We start from the raw sequence: 6,649 nt of genomic DNA, 5'->3' as shown, positions 1-6,649 counted from the left end.
GAGCAGCTGCAAATACAGATGAAGCTTCGCTCAATGGCCTGCTGCTCACCTTCTGCTGTGCAGCCCAGTTCCTAACAGGTCACTGACTGGACTGGTCCATGGCCTAGAGATTGGGGTCCCCCCTGCTCTATATTTCTCAGCAATTATAATGAAGTGATATTCTATTCTTATCTCAAACTAAAATTAAAGAAAACCCAACTATTGTTTTTTTTTTTTTCACTATACAGTCATTTGCTGTTTAACAATGGAGGTACGCTCTGAGAAATATGTCTTTAGGTGATTCCATCACTGTGAGAACATCATACAGTACACTTACACAAAACTAGGTAGTATAGCCTGCTGCACAGCTAGGCTATATGGTATAGCCAATTGTTCCTAGGCTATAAGCTTGTGCAGCACACCCTGTACACAAGATTAAATCAAACACAAGAAAAAAATAATGCAATTGAGAAACACGGTAAACACAAGTTGTATGAGGCTGCTTTCAGTGTAACACGGCATACTGTTTTATAGCGATTTTTTAGGAGTAGAAAGAGTACACTAACTCTAAGATGATGATTAGAAGTGTAGTGTACTAAATATATAAACCAGTAATGCAGTTGTTTATTATCATTGTCAAGTGTTATATACTGTGTGTAATTGCATGTGCTATATTTTTATACTACTGGCAGCACAGTAAGTTTGTCCATAGCCACATAACCACACTCACATTACATTGAGTAATGCATTGCACTGCAATGTTATGATGGTTATAATGTCACTAGGTAATAGGAATTTTTCAGCTCCATTATAACCTTATGGGACCATTGTGGTATATGCAGTTTGTCATTGACCAAAATGTAATTATGCAGTTTATGATCATGACTATAATTTATTTCCCATATTCAATTTTTTTTACATTAATGAGTGAATCCTCTAATCTTTTTAAGTCGGAATTACAAAAATTGTTTTCTGCTAGTTTATTTCATTCCATTTCCCATTTTGATAAATCCCATCTTGTCTGAGAAATTTCTGAACTTGTCAGTTGAGCAATTTGGGCAAATTCTCTTATCTTTATGGGCCTTAATTTCCTCTTACTAGTTCCTACCAGCATTAAAATAAGTCCCTCTCTTTTACCCCTGCCCATGCTCTAACCTCTTCTAGGCAAACCATTATTTTTAATTCTGAGTCTTTCATATTTGAACTATTGAAATCCCTTAGATTTCTTTATACTCCAGCATCCCTCTTTCTGCTGCTTGTTGCCCTTTTTCTCTCTGCCCTCTGTCCTTTTTCTGAGTTATATAGCAAAAGCTGACTCTCCATTTACCTCAGTGATTTCAAGCAGGCTGACACCACATGGTTCTCCATTCTCCATGCAGGGCCATTCTACTCAATGCGTGCTACTCTCCTCTCACCAGCTCTTTATCATTTTCTCTTAGCTATTGCTGCTATATCTCATGATTAGTTATAAAGCTTTCTCCAGATGTGATGTTTTGCCTATAGTAATACAGTGTGCAAAAGCCTCTCTCATTTCCAACTCCCCATTAATGCCTCTCTCATTATTCACAGGCCAGGAAAGATTCTGTCCCTCCCATGCACTGAACATCTCACATGGCACTCTTACCTCAAAGCAGTTACAAGAATTCCACATTCAGAATAACAGTGTCATCATCATTATATTATCCAACATTATTGAGCACCTGCAATAGACTACTCACTGCGCCAATTTTTAGACATAAATAATCTCATTCAATCCTCACAACTTTATATAATTTGTCCTACCATCATCCCCATTTACTGCTGAGATACAGGCCTAGAAATTAAACAACCTGCTAGATAATAAATGACCCGGAAAGCAGAAATGGTCTACTATTTCTTTTATTATCAGTGTGCTTGTCTTTCTATCCACTAGTACCTAAGCTCTGGAGAATGAGGATCACATACATGTTGCTTATATCCATATTTCCAGGGCTTAGCATGGCATCTGGGCACATAGTAGATGCTCAATAATTATTTGTCAAATGAAGATAGCATATTTCCAAAGAGAGGAAGCTATTTCTTCATCTCAAGTTGTAGCTTTAGTAGCTGTATTTTAATTCAGAGCTACACCTAAGTGTATTTAATGCTGCTGTTGTGATGAGTATGTTCATATCACTCTACAATTAGATATTATTAATATAATTAATTGCCTTTCGAAAGCAACCTATTTCAGCTTATATTTAAGAAAGCTTTTATTTAGCTTGATATAAAGAAAGGAATATATTGAAAAACAAAGTATTTGCTTCTAGAAGTTTTGGGAAATAACAACACATATAAACCTTATTTACTTTCTCCCTTAAAATCAATACATTTTTAATATTAAATGATGCTTGCTGCATGGTTATTACTTTTTACTTGCATATGTTGTATACCTACTATGTTAGTTACTATTATTCAATTTAAAAGAATTAAAGTATTTTGGTTAGTTGACCATTGATAACCTTAATGGCTCATTTAACAGCACCAACTTGGAGTTTTAACATTTCATAAAAGTGGTTTAAAATGGCAAATTAACTTTGGAGATGAAATCATGCAATATGTCACTTTGTCAGAATAAACAATTTCTGAGGTGATAGCTTCTGTTAAAGAAAAGAGCCACCAAACAAACATTATATTAATTATATATATATAAATAATCTTTTGAATAAGAATGCACAATCCAATGCAGTAATCCAGTTATAACAAATGCATTCAACTCATGTCTCTTAACCTCGACAAAAGTGAAATATATACAACCTTATGCAAAGTATCTAATAGAATTTATAAAGAGATGTTAATCTTAATTCTTGATTAAAGACATATTTATTCCTCATTTTATTTTATTTTTTTATGTTTTACAACTGTTTTTCACAAATGATAGATGCACTGAGAAAAAAACGTTTAAGTAAAAGGCACAAACATGCTCATCAGTTCTTAGGAAAATCCTTTTCGTCTCATGAACACTGTCTGAGAAAAATTCACTAAATCTGACTGCAAGATGATGTAATTAAATTCTGAAAGTAAATATCTGAAAATTAATTCTTCCAGAACTTACATGACATACATTTATCTTGGATCACGTATTTTTTTTTCCTTCAGTGAGTAAAATATTCTCAACAAAATAGGTAAATCTTCCCTAGGGAAATGCCATATTTGGTGGGGAAGGTCCCAGGTAAGTCACCAACAAAAATAACCACTTCTGCTAGTATGCAAGAAAAATGGTATTTTTTATGCTGTAGAAAAGATTTGAATAACAAATTGAGAGTCAAATTGGACTTTTTAACCTATAAATAAAGAATATCTTCTTCTTCTTTATGAAGGTTTTTTTATGATCTCTATTGCTTTGCTGCAATAGAGATCATTTAGAAGACATAATTAATCTCTGGTCGATAAGCCATGCTAACTTCATAAAAAAAAAATTCTGGACTAGTAAATAGTTATAACACTAACACTTATTGAACTTCCACTATGTTCATACATTTGTTAAGAGTTTTATATGCATTATTTCTTTCAATCCTGACATTGACCCATTTTATAGTTGAGAAAACTAAGTCTTTAAGGGGTTAACAAAACTTGCTGAAGGATACAGCTAAGTGTTAGGGCTGCCTTCAGACCATGTCTACATGCCCTCTTCAGTGCCTATAAGCCCGTATATTTTACTGCAGAGATTGCTGATGGAAAAATAATCATTTACTGTGCATGATCCAAGGTACCTTTACCTCCAGAAGCTAGTCCAATCAATTTCCTGTATGCCCAAATTTAGATATCCTGTTTTCAAACTCAAGATAGAGAGAAAAAGACAACTCTCATTGCCAGACCTTGGGTCGAGAGAGGTACTAAAATGTAATGTGTTTGGTTCTCTTCATTTTCCCTCTCTTCTTTCCTTTTACTTCTGCTATTAGCCAAATTCTATCAATTCTTCAAATTTTGAGTACTGTGGTAATGGGATAGGTTCATACATAAAGGTTAGCTGCTCTTTCTCCCACCTGTGAGTTGATGCTAGTATTGATGGTATTTATGAGAAGTTTTTAGTTGTCTCTTTAAGTATACTTGATTTTTTTTTATTATTATTAAGAATCACAAGGGTAGGATACCAGAACTCCAGCTGTAGTTAATACAACCCTTTCTGCTCATCTGGATGTGATTGAGAAGCGTCTGTCATTTGCCTCATGAGCCATGGCTGTTAGACACAGCAGAACCTGGCCCACAGGCTGAGTGTCTTTTGGAAGCTCCCCAGGAAGACCGTCTCTATGTTTAGTATTGCTTGCACTCTCTGGAGAAAAGAATGGGCTAGATATCTAAAAAATAAAGGTGCGGTAAGAAAGGATACAGCAGGAACACTATAAATACATCCGGAATCTTGGCACAGATGACATTTTACAAAGCCTTCTGAGGGGATTTAGACTCTGCCTGAACATTTAAAGCAACTTCTGATCACACTTTATTTTGAAAACAGATTCAAATAGGCTTGGAATATTCACATGTAATCCAAAGGGTGTCTGAAGGAACAAATGCTTCAAATGTTCTCTCTGGCAGAGGTCTTCAAAGACTGAGTTAATTTTTTAGATAATGTAAAATGAGTTAGCATGATTAATAAGTGTTTATTATATTTCTATCATGTTTTACTTTCTTCTAAATCAGCCTTGACACAGAACATGAGGCTACAGTTTCAAATGTGAAGGTATGTAGGCCATAGCTGGTGCTGAACTTTGGGAAATACCTGCTTATTGAAAGGATGTTGGAGAGCCTGGTTTTGTCTTGGGGATGCCAATAGGCTGATGTTTTCCAAACTGTATTCTGCAGAGCAGTCTTTATATCAAATGTAGTGTCTATGGCTATATAAATTTAGAAAGCACTATATACTACGCCCCCCTCCCTTAGAGATTTATAATGCATATCAAAGTATTTTAAGGGCAATGAAAATTTTATAATTAAGAAATGCTTAATTCTGTCCCAACTCAAGATTTATCATTTGACCATAAGCTTATTTTTCAAACACTACTATTACTCTCAATATTGGTAGAGTTAATAAAAATGGGTAACATTAATTGAGCACTTACTTTATGTTACACATTGTGTGGTAGTGAAATATGTATATTAACTCACTCCTCATGTCTGCCTAAAATGCAGTAGACATTACCATTATCACCATTTCACAGATGAGGAAATTGAGGCATAGAGTAACTTATTGCACAAGAAGTAAGCAATGGAGTCTGGCTTAAAATCCAAGTGGTCCCACACACTGCCCAATCACTTCACAGCTAAGCCAAAGTCACCCAGCCAGTGTCAACAAATGAGATGCAGGTCAGTTGTGACACACTGATGGCTCAATTGATAAATTGATAGTAAAATTTGTTAAATGATAAAAATTTAAAGCCATTCTTTAAGACATTCCAAAATTTAAAGTTGAAATTATGTTTGAACTGTTTGTATGTAACTTTCTTAATTCAGCAATTAGTACTTTTAGCAAATGGAGACTATGAGAATAACATGTAGCATCTTACTGTTGAATCACTCCATTTGGTCTGTGATTAATCAAGACTAAAGCTCTTCTGTTAGTACATGCAAATCATTTGCAGTTCTTTCACTTTAATGTTCTTATTTTCATGAGTTTTCTACTAGTATAGAAGTTACAGATGATTGCTATTGTTATTTATATTTTTTCTTATTAGATATTGACATTTTCTAGATTTCTATCTCTTGATTTATTTATATTTTATTAATAGTTGATGTTTAAAATTAGTCACAGTCTGAGGGAACTTTATAATAATTATTGTTGGTTTACATAAATGTTTATTTCTGATAAAAAATAATTGAAACTATATTGTTTAAATTAATTTATTAAAGAAACTATAGGCTTTTACCATTTAAAAATCACTTTTTATAGAGCTTTACAATTTTTCATTATTAAATTAAATGGAACTTAATAGTCCAATAACCGGAAAATCAATTTTCTGAACTATAAAGATCACAATTTCTCTTGAGAACTTTATACTTAAATGGCTTTAATTTTTACTTGACATTTATTTCCCATCACGATTGGAATATTTTTGATTAAAGCTAAAGTCATCAGATTTTTAAGACAAAGAATTCAGCATAAAAGAAGTTGACATAAATAATTAGGCAACATGAGGATTCTTTTAAATCTCGGTTTATATGCCTGATATTTCTGTGATATTTATGACTCATTTGCATGAAAAGTTATTAAACAATTTGCCACAAACAAGCTGTACTGGTACCTATTCACGACACAGGAAAATATTTAAACTTTATATACAAGGGCAAAATGTGAAACAAAGTTTTTCTATAAGGTTTTTATAACAGTAGTAGGTGGAGCTCAAGAAACTAATTATAAGAGCACACCATCATCATTAAATCCAAAGTACTTTTAAATTTTGGTTGCAAGACAAAGTCTTACTTCAAAAAATTAAAAATAGAATTACTGTATTATCCAGGAACCCCACTAATGGGTATACATGGAAACAAAATCAGAACCTCGAAGAGACATCTGTGCTCTCACATTCATTGCAGCATTATTCACAATAGTCAAAATATGAAAACAGCCTAAGTATCTGTATCTGTGGATGGATGAATGGATAAAGAAAATGTGGTATAAATACATATACATAAACACAAAATGGAATGTTATTCA

Source organism: Pteropus vampyrus, unplaced genomic scaffold, assembly GCF_000151845.1.
Source record: "Pteropus vampyrus isolate Shadow unplaced genomic scaffold, Pvam_2.0 Scaffold17, whole genome shotgun sequence".
Lineage (NCBI taxonomy): Eukaryota > Metazoa > Chordata > Mammalia > Chiroptera > Pteropodidae > Pteropus > Pteropus vampyrus.
This window is presented reverse-complemented; position numbering follows the sequence as displayed.